Source organism: Crassostrea angulata, chromosome 3 (genome assembly GCF_025612915.1).
Source record: "Crassostrea angulata isolate pt1a10 chromosome 3, ASM2561291v2, whole genome shotgun sequence".
NCBI lineage: Eukaryota > Metazoa > Mollusca > Bivalvia > Ostreida > Ostreidae > Magallana > Magallana angulata.
The window spans coordinates 43,918,057-43,934,490 of NC_069113.1; positions in this window are offsets into that span (position 1 = coordinate 43,918,057).

Consider the following 16,434-nt stretch of genomic DNA (forward strand, 5'->3'; position numbering starts at 1 on the left):
CTATGAAGTTTATAAATCTTGCAATACAACTAATAATAAAACAATTTTGTTGATTTATGAATTAATTGATAGATTATTTGTTTTTATCCTTTAGATTTGATATTTATTGTAAAAGATTTTGACACTCTGTTCCGAAGGTTGGACAAAAAGAATGTCATCCTCATCGAAGCATACCCTTGGATGTGATGGATGAGAGGCATTTCTGGAAGACAGCCTTAGGCTAAAAGAGTGTCAAGATTCCCTCCTCTTAAAAACTTTTTCTTGCATATTATTTATCCACCCAGTTCATTGATATCTTTGACAATAATTTTTTTTCAATTAATGAGCGATATTGTATAAAGTGGAAGTATTTATAATATTAAGTGAAACGTCACTTCCATGTGTTTAGACTTTTTAAAAGGGCGGTCCCGATCATTTTAGTCAGTTTAAAACAGTACAGCTGAAAACACACGGGTAAATAGCTTTAGATTTACCCATTGTATAGTTAGGAAATAAGAATTAACGTTGATTGTGACAGTTGAAGTAAATAAAAACCTAATAAATGTAATTATTGGCATCCGGAAATTTTAGGGTCGTACAAACCGGAATTATCTTATATCTTTTATTTGTACCACGTGGATATTGATTGACATTCTAATATACATCTCAGGTTATTAACTACATGTTTGTACATTTAAAGCAACTAAACGGCAAAATTGTGTAATAACCTACACATGGGAGTTACACAGTAAAAAAAAAATTACTGTACCAGTACTTTGCCTACTGCTTGTCCTAATATAAGGCGGTTGTTACTTGTTGTCAGAAAGAAAGAGAAGGTACAAGGTATGTTTTATAAACCTCACTACGCCAGCCCCCTTGAGCTTGAATTAAATCATTAAATCAGAAGGCAGTTCACACTGTAAAGCAAAGGATGCCCCACCTCTCCTGAAGCTATGAGCAGAGAAATGACCGGGGTTGTGACCCAGTTTGTGCAAACGTAATGCAAAAAGGAGAATTGGGAATCAGGGGTAGGGATTTTACCAAGGATCTTTGACTGTAATAATAATCCCATCGGCACCAAATGTGATATTGGAGCGACACATGTACAGGTGTTTGTTTGGGTCAAAGTGACCCCATAATGGAGCTTAAAGATTTGACTTTCTAAAAATGATAAAAATGTTACTAGACAATGTGCCCCAAAAAAATGTTATTCGGTAAAGACAAGTCAATACAAGAGAACACTTACTTAAGTATGTCAATTGTAAAAGGTAACTTGGGTTTGGAGACTTCCCCTAACACACGCCGGGCCCTTTTAAAGTGCTTGAAATGTAATAGGAATCAAGGGGGTTGGGTTTTCCTACTTCTAAATGCAGAATTCTAACAACTTACCGGTAATTTCTTGACGAACTAAAGGATAACTTTAAAGATAAATGAGCTATATATCTACCAAGATTAACAGAGGAAAATGGCACAGGTACAACAAGCATTCTGAGAGTATTGCATAAGCAATACACGTCCCCTACCGGTTTGTATTATTCTATGAAAGCTTCCAAGCACATAACTATTTCAGAGCTATTGTAAACGAGATGTCATGCTTTAATCAGAGATAAAAGAACAAAGGAAATTAAAACTATATAGTTGATATAGAAATTAAATAGGAAATAGGTAAAATAATACTCTTTATTTCATATCCTGTAATTTTGCCAAGTCTATTCTGTATTCGCTGGTAAACATTTGTGAAAACAATGCACTGTTATGCACAATATCATTTCTTACCGTCTTCTGTACCCCGAATTAAACCAAACAGTTAAACAGCCCAATCCGACAACGAACCCGATTGTAATAATAATACAAAAAAACCCTGCCGATTAAATTTACAACACAATGCTTGACACTATTTTATAGAATTTATTTGTTTGTTAGAAATGATAAAAGGAATGGTACAGAAAAAGGAATGGTTCAAGTAACGCACGATATTATTACTGACTACATACTGACCTCCTTTATTCAGTTACACACCGAACCCGATAACAAACCCGAACATTAAAAAATTGGAATATAAAAAATTAATTTTCTCGAAAATATGTCAATCAGACGCTACAAAAGTGTAAACTTGATCTGTAGTTTGACATTTTGAAGCTGCTCAGCAAGTTTCATATTCCTCAAATGCATAAAGAAAAAAAGTGTGGAAAACTGAAGTGGGACAGACGGACGGACTGACGGACGCAGAGGAAAGCTATAGTCCCCTCCGGTGAAACCGGTAGGGGACTAATAATATTGTCTGAGCAAAACTTAAGGAAAGCGTGTAAATATGTCAGACAGGTAAGTACAACGTGTGGAAGTGTATAAGCACTAGTCCTCAGACGCACAACCATAGCATCCGGAAAATGGGTGTTACATTCCGTTGCGGTGCCTAGACTAAAGAAATGACAGTGAGGCTGGTGACATATGTAGTAAAAATTCGGATATTGGCATAGGGTAGGTGTATTTACCTTAGAATTTTATGAATGATGAGCGCTCGTGCAACCTAGAGATTGTTTCAGCCCTATTATTATGATGTGTACCCTTAATATGGCTAGCTCATGATGTGAAAGTTATACTTTGCTGACAATCAAATCATACATTGTAAGAAACGCATAACTGTAATGTCACGACACCCTTTGGCTTAATGAATAAAACACAATTTTTTTTTATTTTACAATTTTATATTAACAAAATATGTACATATATATACAACATAAATTGAAATGAGAGAGGGAGAGTTCACGCTGTCTTGGTCCCGGTTTCTGTATTCGTCCTCAGACCAAGGTAATTCCCGATATACTCAGTGCCCACTTGAGATGTTTAGGGAAGCCTGGTTGGAGATGACGTTGTAACCGCGTAGATTTTACGGTGCTAGGGTATTCTTCTGGATCTGCATCGGTCGTGTGCAGTACCTACGAACCGAGTGAGGAAATGTTGGCGTAAAGGGTATAAGGTATAAGGTGTAGGCGCGCTGTAGGCCGTAAGGTAATAACGGAGGGTAGGTTTGCCGTATTCCCGAAGGTCCACCAGTATACAGTTCCAGAGAAATAAACCAAGTGACGAAGGATATCGTATTTATTGGACGAGATTCAACGATGGCAACATTATAACAATTTAACAGACAGACATGTTACAAACAAGTCGGATGTGGCCAGTAGTGGCCTCCGGACTCAAGACTCTGGGTGAGTCGGACGTGGCCGAGGCTGGCCGCCGTATTCCAGACTGCCAATTGACAATTGTACATAACTATATAAAGGAATTTGAGCAATGACTATAAATTGACAGGTGATGACATTAGTAAGCTTAGTGAAAGGTTCACAGATATAAAATTATCAAATAAACTCAATGAGTCTTTGATGTCCAAGAAATGAAAAACTGATAATTGCACAATGTTGTTTTTAGAGATTAACAGTTCTTGAGACATGACACTCTGTCTCTTTTAACTCACACATAGAGTCCGAAAAGTGTCAATCACTAATTACTTGTAAATAAGTAACTTTGTAGGAAATAAACTATGAGAAAATATTACAAAACAGATGTTGAATTTTAAAGGTAAAGTCCAAAATAAAGTTATAATTGAACAGTGAATTTTGCACGGTGATAACGTTACCACAAATATGTTTGTATTGAAGATTAAATTGAAGTTTAATATTGATCTATTTGGTCAGTGAATGATTTTTTTGGTGGTCAGTGATATATAGTGTAATTTTGTTTTATAGTTCTGTCATTGTTTAGTTGAATACTGGTTGTCTTGTGTCAGGTTTGAATTTTGTCATGGAGTTCTTAACTTTACAAGAGCTGACTGAATATGGTAAAAGTTTTGGGTTGAAGGAGAATGATGTTAGAGCGTTTATTAAGAAACAGCAAGCACATCAGCGAGATTTCATGAAATCTGCAGAGCAGCGGACAGAATGCAAGCAGCAAAAGAAAACAGAATATGAGCTTCAACGAGAAATGTTTGAAAAAGAGAAGCGCACGTTTTCCAGTTACCAGGTTTGGCTCTATGGGGCGATAGAGTTTTGACGACGGTCAGGGAGGGCTTCCCGAGGCCTAGCGTGTGGGCGAGTGAACGTGACTTCTGAAGCATGGTGCTTTGAGGACCGGATGTCCATAGACGTTGTGACATATTGGGGGGGGGGGGGCATTACAATGATCGGGGCAACAGTGAACATTACGTATGCGGACGCACTTAGTAGACATTTCCAGATTTCGCGATCTCGAGCTCGGACTCTTACTCTGGCGCTTACGTATGTTCTCAGATCATCATGGGGGATGTCAAAACACGATTTAAAAAAAAAAAAAAGTAAAATGTCGATAGATGTAGAAAAAATGCACTCCACAAGCAAAAATGTTTGTGAAACTTTCTATTGCGCATTATTTGTTAAAATTATTCAACACTTTAAGGGGGCTGGGGGATCTACAAATAAAATTTTAATTAATCATCAGAATTAGCTGAAATATTTAGATATGATATCAGAGCTGTCAAAATTTTTTGGCAAAGAAAAAAATTTATATATTCTAATTTGAAATTTTATAATTTTCGTATACATTGTATATTCATATTGAACTCCCCTTTTACAGAAAACCAAATTGGTATAAAAATGGCAGCCACCCCCGAGCCTCCATAGTCATTTTTGCTAATCTTTTAAGACATTGACACTCCGAAAATATAATTTATATAATAATTTACCGATCGATCAGTGCATCTTTGAAGAGAGAGAGAGAGAGTTGGATATAATTATTTTTACTTTTAGTTTAAGTTGATATTTTGGATATAAAGAAATAACAAAAAATATAAAGATTTAATAGAATTTATTCTTATGAGTTCTTTATCTTCTTTAAGTGGACATGTATAATGTCTATTCACTTGAATCCGAATCGACCCCTAACTGCTTAAGAATTTTTGGCATTTTTTTGTTATAAATTTATTGTATTTAAGGTGATTATCTCTAATCAGATTTATTATTGGTGTCTTTTTTGGTTTTTTTTTTTTTTTTTGGGGGGGGGGGGTCTTCTTCATCCTCATCCTGCTGCATTGCCCTCATCCTCTCTCGTTTTTTGTTGTCAGGAACGTGCTAGGGGCCTGGAGTTTGCACTTCGGGCTCCTCGGGTTCTGCCTGGGGAGGTGCTGTGTCCCTCACGGCCGCCTCCACCTTATCCTCAAGCCTCGTCTCTAACTTCTTAACCCTTTCGACTTCAATGCTACAAGGTACATAAACTATTGCATAATAATTTTTGGTTGAAATACCTCATCAATATGATTTGTTGCGTTTTATTTTTTTTTCGATGTCATTTGCCAGATACAAAATAATTTTTTAACTTTTTTTTACTGTGTAATTTACATATCAAATATCACCGTCATCATCGGCTGTTTTTGCAGCCATCAATTTTCGTAGCTTCCCCCCTAGCCTGTCTCTCAGTTTTTTTATTGACCCGTTCCTGTAGATTTCCTGGGCTTCTTTCGGCGATTTTTCTTTGTTATCCTTTAGTTCTTCTACAATCTCGGACCACACACAAGGGTGGTTCTGGTATGCCCTAAGAAGCATATTTAGTGTCTCTTCCTTTCCTATAGGAACGACCTTTTTACTTTTACTGATTAAAGTTTTGCCTGTAAAGAAAGGTATTGTTTAAAAGATTAAATGTGTCAATTTTACGTAAAATTTCAGGCGTGGATCCAATATTTTTTCATTTTTTTTTCTTCAAAATTGTCATTACAGGGTGTATGTGGAGGTAAACTCCATATATATGTCGATAAACGATTTTTAAAAAAAGAACAACCCTAATCAAGAAAATTGTTGGCGTACATGATGTTAGGTAACAGAATGCTAAAATTGCAAATATGCTTCTATACTAAATTAAAGTGTTGGGGGGGGGGTGAATGTTTCTTCTTGTGCAAATTTAAAAGTGTGGAATTAGAAACTCATATCTTATAGTCTCTTTATCCTTGCATATACATGTATATACATGTATATTTATCTTTTTATAAATATTAATATTAATTTTAAATCTGTAGTAATGAAACAACATCGTTCTAATGACAAATATATAGAAACAAAACTAAATGCTTATCTAAGACTATAGTCTCTTTAATTTAAAAATCAAAATTCAAATTAGAATCATTTCAGTTTTTTTGGTAAACACTTTTTATCCAAACACTTGTCCACGTGTTCGAATGGCCGTATACGCATAGTCCAGGATACACGATCATATACAAGTAAACAACGAGACCACTACATGTACAAGTAGATTTTGAGATAACTCAAGGTTTGTACTCTTACATACATGTATTTCAAATAAAAAATTTATATGACATGTAGATTGTAAAGAAAATACTCACCTTTCTCCGTTCTTTTTCTTACTGCAAGTAGTCCTTATTTTCACGTGCAAACCGTTTTTAGAAAACCGCTGTCTACAGAGGCGAGTCATCGAACCGTGATATTTAAATGCCCCCCTCTTTATTTACTCTCTCTCTCTCTCTCTCTCTCTCTCTCTCTCTCTCTATATATATATATATATATATCTTTCTCCGTCTCCCCCTCTCTGTCTCTTCCCCATCTCTCACTCCATTTTTCCCTCTACCCACTCTATGTCCTCCTCTCACTCCCGTCCTGTCTTTCTCTCCCTTCTCTTTCTCCACTTGCGCTCTCTTTATTTCTCATCCCTCCCTCCCCCTCTTTTACTCCCTCCCTTTCTCTCCCCCTATCTCTTCCCTTCTCTCTAGAGATATATATTTCCTCCCCCTCTCTCTGTCCGTCTTTCCCCCTCACTCCTCCCAGTCTCTTTCCATCTCTATCTTTCTCTCTCTTCCTCTGATTTCTTACCCTCTCTCTTTCTTTCACTACCTATCTCTCACGGACAATCTTCCCACTCTCTCTTCTTTTTCACCCCCTCTCTCTCTCTAGAGATCTTTATCCCTCCTCTATTATTGTCTGTATCTCCCCTTATCTCTTCTAAGTATCTTCCCCTCTCTGGCTTTCTCTCTCTTTCTCCATTTGCTCTCTTCTCTTCCCTCTCTCCCTCCCTTCTCCCTCCCTCCACCACTTTCTCCCTTTGTAACTGTCTCCCTCTTTCATATGGGACAGTTAACTCCCACGGTGTCTTAAAGTCTCAAAAGTTAATTCTTTACAGATTATAATATGCAATCTAGGTTTAGTCGCAAAAAAATTTCAAGAACCAGCCTGGTCATCGCGCGAAATAGGTTGTTGTTAAAAGTTTGAAAACTTTTATTCAAAATAATTATGTAGTATTATATGTATTCTTTAGATATGAATGCTGATTTAGCGCTGTTGGCTATTATTTCTACACCCCCTCCTTGTGACGACGATTTCCTGCAATTGCTTAGCGAGTTATTAGTGATTTTGTTAATGCAACCCCCAGATAGACTTTGCAGAATTCGACATCGGCTCGGTAACCCCGGACACGCATGGTTAGGGAGGGATATGTTTCGCCTCTTTGCTCGGCATCCTTATGAATTTTTCTTTTCATGTTATGTCTTCGGTCATACCCATGTTATTCCATCTTATCCCTGCTCTTTGACGTTTCGCCTGCTACCATAGGCTCTGAGATTGACTCTTTACTACCCATTTTCAACAACACCTATGTGGGGTATGTGGGAGGATCTACCCGACGCCGTGGGGGTCATTGATGAGACATCTCATCACATATACAGGCCTCAAACTTAGCCACAGGCCATTTATTACAGTGGGCGCAGACATTACCACTGCATCCACACGATTGTTATCACAGATAATTCAAACACACTCCGCTTCGAAGTGGATGATTAGGTCACCACAACGACGCCCAAATATTGAATTTTTTACCAGCTAAAGGCATAAATCAAGAGCTGCCTTTTCCAAACGAGTGCGTTATTCTTAGATACAAAATATTTCCAAACAGACATCCTTTTGTTACACCATACACTTGTGCAGAGATAAACAGATCACCTGAGTCAACAGAGCTATATTTATGTTTCTCTTTGTTGGAAACATAGTCATTGACCGAGAGACCCTGAGGTCTGCTGCAGTCACGAATGGGTCTTACACCCTTTGGGTTTTGGGATGATACCCAGGGGGCCAAATACTACAGGTGGCTCCTGTATTTCTATATAATTGCCATTCTGAATTTCTATATTTATTTGTTCAGTGGCCTTAGCATAAACCGGGCTACTATAGGTTGAGCACTAGGGTGATTATTATATCTAACCTGACTAGGATCAGCATCTGAGTCAATAATATCAAATCCATTTTTGATACCAGAAAGTATCCTTTTGTAATTCGTCTTCCCATGCTTTGTATTTGAGCCTTATCGTGGGCATCAGGTTTATTGGTTTTTTGAATGACCAGAGATGGGTTTGGGATGGGGTGGGGGCGCTACATGGCATTCTTAACACATGCTCTAATTTACACTTTTTAATGCATGAAACATTCATTTTTTTTAATTTTAGGGCGCCTGTAAAGCGCGAAACGAAACGAAACGAAATCGAACGAAACGAAACGAAACCAATTGAAACGAAACGAAACCAATCGAAACGAAACGAAATCAAACGAAACCAAACCAAAAATCGAAAAGAAACGAAACGGAATTTAAACAAAACAAATATCAGTTTTGACTACATAAAAGTGAAAATAAATTCATTTAAATAAATTTTTGAATCATAAAATATAACTACCTGTGTGTTTCAGATTACCGCTGTAAATTTTTAAGCCGATTATCCGAAGTTTCGTTTCGTTCGATTTCGATTCGTTTCGTTTCGATTTCGTTTCGCACTTTACAGGCGCCCTTAATTTTAACGCCGGTATATTTCTTTTCCCTGAGAGGCAATTCTGTTAGCACACCTAAGGCGGCCCCTAGTTTTATAACGGGCCACACCAGTCTGAGATATAACTGGGGCATGATTCCTTAAGCGGAGATAAGTGGGATACTCTAGTACCCCAGCTAAACTGGTGTAAATTTTGCAAGTGTCTGTACTTTCTATCCTACACGAACAGAGAATCTGGCTGGGCATGTTCTCAGGAATTATGGCGCTCAGTCTGGTTACTTCATGTTCCGCGAAAACGTATCATTATGGAATGTCAAAATACTGCCTTACAAAACGTTATTCTGCCATGACGGTGAACGATCACGCTAATAGTAATGAACTAATATTATAGTCGAAGGGTCGCAAGTTGAATAATCGCGGAAAACAGAAAGTTTTAAAGAAAATGGTGTGGTCTTGCCCTTCGACTAATTCCAGGAAAGTGAAGTAAAAGAGGGAAGATGACACAAATTTAGAATTCCCTCAAGGCCTCTGATTTGCTGGTACAATGCAAAAATGCTTAAATCCTTCGGAAGCCCTTTAAAATATAGAGAAAGAGCGGAAGCGACCCGATGGGACTAACAACAAACTGTTACGTAATATTAACCAGTATCCCGAGACTAGTGCTGCTGACCAACCCAATAAACAAAGGACCCCCTGAGCCAAATAAACAAGTCCGGGTGGTAAAAAATAAAGCTACTACGGTCAGCAACAGGCACTGCAAGCGATAACAAAGTGCCATGGTAGTTTTATGATATACGTTTAGCACAAGCGAATGGAAGAACATATGCATATATGATAGTTTAGTTCTATTTCAAGCCCCTAGGTCTTTTTTAGAGGACATTGCTACATTACACAAAATCTGAAGTAGCTGCAATAATGTGGCCCTCTTCGATTTTTTTTTAATATCTGATGTTTACTGGAGAGGTCTACAATTCCATAGGATCTCAATAATGGTGCAAAATTATTTTTCTAATGCAGCTGTTATGGTCTTAAAAGATCGTTTTTATGTTATACTTTCTTTAAATAAAATGAACTTTTGATTCAGGTTGAACAAACTAATCGTATATATATATATATATATATAAATATAAAAGTCCAGATAAAACACACCGTCATGTTTACCAGTCGTCTTTTTAGCAGCCATGGCAGTTTTCGCGTGAATTTATGGGAATTACGATTTGAGTAACGTGAATATCAGTCATTTGTAAATAAGCAGTCTTATCTCGATCAATCTTATACAATTATATTTATTGAAATTACCTTCCTAAACAATGTCAAGGGCTAAACACATTGTACCGACTTATATTTTTAAAGCAGAATTAATTTACTGATTTTTTTTCAATTGTACTTTGCACACGTGTGCTTAGAGAACATTCGGACGACGCAAAACATTTCTGTATAAAATCGCTTCGTATGGTCATTAGAACAATAACATATTCAAACTAAGACCAATTCTGACTAATTATTTCCTGTGTATTAATTTGCTTCCTGTGTATAGTGATTAGCAACGTTCACGACCACAGGTAGACTGCAAGTCCCGGAGGCTTTCACATCTCTAGAAATTAAGCCCCGCCCGCACCTGAGATTTACCACCCGGTAAAAATGTTCGGCCTTTAAACATCATTGAAGAAAAGAGTATACAATGGAAAATTCATATATACCGCATTGCTTATGTTTAAAATTGGGGGCTACTAAATCAGTCCAATATCCCCTCGTTACAGACCTTGACACGTGCTACTTCACCAGTTGCACGGTTCGGTTCGGTACGATTTTTCAACGGTACGGTTCGTTTTGTGAACGTTACGGTTTGCTCCTTGCATGGTACGCTTTGCTGAAAATAGCTTCCTGCTTTTTGAACGGTTTGCGAGCTTTAAAATGAGATAGGCGTGGCCTGAACGTTTTTATTTTTCTTGATAAAATTTATGCTTATAACTTAAGATTTTTGCCAATAAACTACATTTAACGCTGTGCCAGATAATTATGCCAGTGCCAAGGTGGCATTTTTGCACCCGCTTAAGATGCAGTTTTGGAAAAATCCATATATACCAAATGATAGACCACTGTCTACAGAGTATATAACCACTTTTGGTTTTATTGTGTTTCACCTGACAGGTTTTTCATATGGCATATTTGATTTTTTTAATACATGCAGCTTAGACGGGTGCAAAAATGCCACCTTGGCACTGGCATAATTATCCGGCACAGTGTTATTTACGAAATGCCTGCCCCAGTGTTACTGCTTATATATCTGATATTTCTACACATACATGTATGATGTGATGTCCGTAAGCTATAATTGAATTACACCTGAAAAGTACTTATTGTGAAAATAATCATACACCAACTTTCATTTTCGGTAAACTAGCCCAAAATAGCAAAAATGGGAGTAAGGTGATTGACACGCTTTGGCGGATCCAAGTCAGTGTGAGATCGAATCAAAACATATGCTTGCAATGAAATAATATTGAATGATTACGTTAAAAGTGCATATGTTTACTGGGAACTTACTTATAGTGCACATAAACGTTAAAGATTTGACAAACATTGAAAATTAAAAATAAGTCAATTCGTTTCTTGAATGTGGGATTTTAGTTTTGATGTATAGAACGCTTGCGAAGCACGTCCTCTGTTGAGAGAATAGGATATAACTTTCCAGAACGGGGAAACCAAGTTATTAGCGTCTTGGCGAAAAGTGTATGCGAGTTCATGATTCGCCAACAGACACTGAGGATCAAACATCTTTCTTGAATACAATAAGGTGAATATTAAAATGGAACAATTGGATGTGATTTTAGTTATGATGGAAATGACTCTTCGGAAAGGAACGTGGTTTAACTAATTAACGCCATGGCAGAAAGTGCAGAGTTAACTAGATCCTTTGTTTCTGACAGCTTTTGTTTTAAATGTGCAAATACATATTCAAATAGTAGCGGGTTTTTTTATATTTGATACATTTTATACCACGACGGAATAGTGGTTAACCTTATACATTAATTTGTAAATATTGAAGATGTTGTGCCCTTCGTCTTTATGAATAAATGGTGTATTATTGTATACATACATGTATATGAAACAGGGAAATGGAATAAGGCTGACACCCCCCCCCCCCCCACAATTTTTTTCTTTTAAAACTCTAAAATCTTAAAATATTATGCATGTAAAAAGTACAATTTGACCTAAAGAACAAAATTTACAGATGCGACGCACTAATAACCAGCTCACTGGTTTGAAATATGAAAGCTTGATTGGTATTTTTTTCAGTCATTTGAAAAAAAAAAGGCCATGTAAATGTTTATATCATCCATTTCAGTTTACTAGGTTTTTCAACTCTGCCCGCTCCTTTAAATGTCAAGTGATGTAGTCAGTTTTTTATTAAGAAAATTTTCGGACACAATATATATACAAAAATTGAACCAAAAAATATGGTTCAACATGTTTAGCATTCTATCATATTTATGTGTAAAATGTTAAATTCCCGCTCTTGTGCGGGATATCATCTTGTTTTGTTTAGTTTATGCCCGATTGATTTCAGTAAGGTGGTAATTATGCCAAGGATTTTTTCTTTATATATAATATATATTTAAAATGTATTTCAATCTAATTAAAATCAGAACTTCCATTTGTCCCCCCTGTTTTTGATAGGTTGCGTAAAACGTGAACTTATTGAAAACCGGGAAGCGGAGGGTAGTTTTATATTTGATTAGTTTGTTATTTTTTGTATTTAATTTTCGATAAATGTAATTATTTAATAAATTAAAACTGCAGGAATTTAATCCGATATTCTTATGATCATTTTTTATCGCGTACCAGTACTATTGCCGATCAAATTCCCCTGGTGAACAGACGATATAAAATATACTCGCAATTAATGACAAGATAATTACGGAATTCAGTTTTGAATTCATCTTGAAATCAACTGTAAATTAAGTTTTTCGACACGGTTTTTTATTCATATAAATATTGCTCCTATGATTTTCTGCACAGATCACTCCTACATGTAACCCGTCATTGCTTCGCTTCAGAAATAACAACGCGTGTATATTTAAAACGTGACGACGTATCAGTTTTTGTTATTCCTTTAAACTATTATACATGTACATGTTACAGTAACATATTTCATACTATATGTAGAGTAAGTGCGTCTATTATCGGACATCCCTGGGTTAAAAACGTCACTATGAATATTGCATTGATTCTCAGTCTTTTTACTATGCTTCGTTATGTATCTGAAGTTTCGTTTTGTATGTTTACTCGGAATGCGTCTTGAGTCATCATAGGAATAAAATATCAATGCGATTTAAATAGTTTGTGGTTGATGTCGGCAATTATCGTCGGCCAGATGGGTAAAACCGGACACATCATTCTGTTTATTTCGGACACTATTGAAATAAGCAATAATTTCTAATAATATGGAATTTCAAGAATAAATAGTTTTCAATTTACAATATTTATATTATTTCGACCCGTCCTTAGATATAATTCTGAACGTTATATGTATAGTTTGTTTTAATTATTATAGAAGACCGTAACATTGAACTTGATGCTATTTATTCGGATACAGAAGAATTAAATATTGATATAGGTTGAATAAGATACAAAACAAATGTTATAATTGTTTAAAAATAACAATGTAACATTATACACTTTACATTATACATGTATAATAATAATCACGTTATTTAATTAACGTAAATTTATAAATAATGTCGTCAGTTTGGCATCGTGCCGAACATATACAAGTTAATTAATTACAGGTACTTGTTTTTCTTTTTTTACTGTTTTTCTCGGCTTTTTCCTGTGCCTTTTTTTGTCTTTCTAATTTCCTTTCCTCTTTTCCTCTCTCCATTCTTTCCTTTTTTTCTTTCTCCTCAAGTTTTTGTTTAAAAATCTCGTCTGATATTAAAAGCATGTGTTTAGTAATTTTCTTTGATTGCACATTCTTTTTCTTTGGTTCTGTTTCTGGCAGTTGGAAAATTGAGTCGACCTCTTCATTCCACGACTTTAGGTCGGCATTAGCGGTCTCATTCACTAAAGATATTTCAATATTTTTACACTGTTCATTTAAGATATTAATATTGCCACTTAACAACAATTCATACAGTTCTTCCGAACTGCATAATGGTACCGTCTGAGAATCATTATCTCCTGTTGCGAGTACTAAAGGCATTGTATTGTCAGGAAGAGGAACTGAAACGGGAGGTTGGTTTTTAAGGATAGGGGATATCGCTGGGGTAAAGATGTCAGAAGGAGCAACAGAGGGCACGTTTTCAGATGGAGCAACAGAAACAGAGGGCACGTTTTCAGGAGCAACAGAAACAGAGGGCACGTTTTCAGAAAGAGCCGACACAGATGGAACAGCAGGGGGAGCATTCTCTTGATCTCTAACAAAAGGCAGTGATGGGGCAAAGGCAGTGTTGGATATGCGGGAAGGATGAAACGGATATATCCCGCTTACCTCAAAACCTTTTGTTATATTTTCTTTGTTGAACGACTTAATATATGCTTCCCGAAAAAGTCGGGGCCATTCCCACTTCGTTACTATATGGTTTGGGGAAAGACTCATAAAGTCTGTGCAGATCGAATTGTAGCTCCGTTGAAATGGGCCGAACACAGTTTTGTCAAGTGGGTTCAAATATTGTGTTGTGTGCGGCGGCAACGCAAAAAGTGCGATGTTGTTGTCACGAGCGACTTCAGCGTCTCGTGGGAACTGTGACTGTCAAGAATAATGATTTGGGGTCTTTCAGGGCCACAGTGTTTTAGAAAGTGGTCCTTAAACCAGGTGACGCCCAAAACGTCTTCCATCCAGGCCTTATTTTGATAAGTGTATTTACATCCTTGCGGACCCTCTACCACGTTGTATGCATTAAGGGACTTTTCTGTAAGTCCCTTAACGATAACCATGGGAAGAATGACCTCCCCCGCAGCGTTGATGCATGCCAGAACAGAGACACCATCTCGGGAGTTTCCCACCCTCCCAGGAACGTTCCTTTGGCTGCACTCAGCCAATACTCTAGAGGGTTTGTGCGTTAAAGACACGTTTGTTTCATCAATGTTCCAAATTCTTTTGGGTTCAGTTTTTAATTTGAGTTGAGAGAGAACTTCATTTAAGTCATTGAAATATTTGTTTGTTACTTCTGTATTAAGCATTCTTGCCCTAACATTATTGAGAGGTGTTGGTATACGCAGAGAAATATCTGGGTGCCTTTTTTGGAACCCAGCCATCCAGTCTTTTCCAGGAACTCCTATTTAAAAATGGAGTTTTCACTCTCATAATGGTCGCTAGCCTGCCCACTTTAAAAGCAAGTTGCGCCCTGGTTATGCCAAACCCCATCTTCCCAGCTTCTTTCAATTTTCCAGCTATCTCGTTTTCCACTTCCAAAGGAAAAACTGGCTGATTTAACAGCATCAACGGCAGCCTGTAGTGCACCAGGATCATACTGGCACCTTATTCCTTTGCCCCGGTGAGGCATATTTCTGAAAGAAATATTTATAAAGGTGTTTAAATTTTGACAATATACTATATAATATGCTAAACTCTGTCTCTCTCTCTCTCCGACTCCGCTCTTCCCTATCTCTGTTCTTTCTGTTGACATTTAATTTATTTGAAATATTTAACATTTACTCATACTTGAAAGGCTTTTCTATTTTTAACGTGTGCTTTTTAACGTGTTAAAAATTTAACTTTTACGTATTTATTATCATGCTAAATTTTCTCTCTCTCTCTCTCTCTCTCTCTCTCTCTCTCTCTCTCAAAATAACAATTCAATTAAACGTATGTAAAAACATATATTAAACTTTGAATATTGTATGGAATTTTTTATTTGATATGAATATATAGATATCAATAACATTTAATAACTCTAGTCTTGTGTCTGAAAATCACTGTCCGGATTAACCTTCAATGAAAACATACCCAATAATTAGCTGTCGGGGTTTATCGGACAGCTTTTTTAAAATGTTTTATTGAAGAAATGAATGAAAATCATCAATTTATATGCAATTTATTTGAAATAAACTATATTGACTACTGTTTATCAACACCTAAACATGGAGGGTTCTATTTAAATGACTAAAAAGGGTAGATCAACTTACATTCCAGATTCGTCGTAACCTCGTTATTAGTACAGCAGCAAATGTGAAAGTAAAAAAAATCACGTGTGTCATTTTGACTAATCACGATGTAGCAAATAGTGATAGACAGTTTATGAAAAAGAAAGAGATATACGAAAGAATATATAAAGAAATATACTCTCTCTCTCTCTCTCTCTCTCTCTCTCTCTCTCTCTCTCTCTCTCTCTCTCTCTAATCACATGCTATGTAAAGTCCAGGATGTACACAATGTTAACAACATTTCATGAAAATAATCATAATTGTATAAAATTGTTAAGCATAAAACTATGCAAATATATAGAAAATGTCAGAATTTTTTAAAGCCAAATTTCGCGAGAAAGTTACCTTTGAAGCCCTATATTTTAAATTTGACATCAATGACCCCATAGTTGTTTTTTTTAGGTCAAAATAATACTGACTGCATATCTAGGCAAAAATGGATTTATCTTATAAAATTCTTGATATTCAAATGTTTTAATTTCAAATTAAATTGTAACTAATATAGAAATTGTCTACTTTAAGTG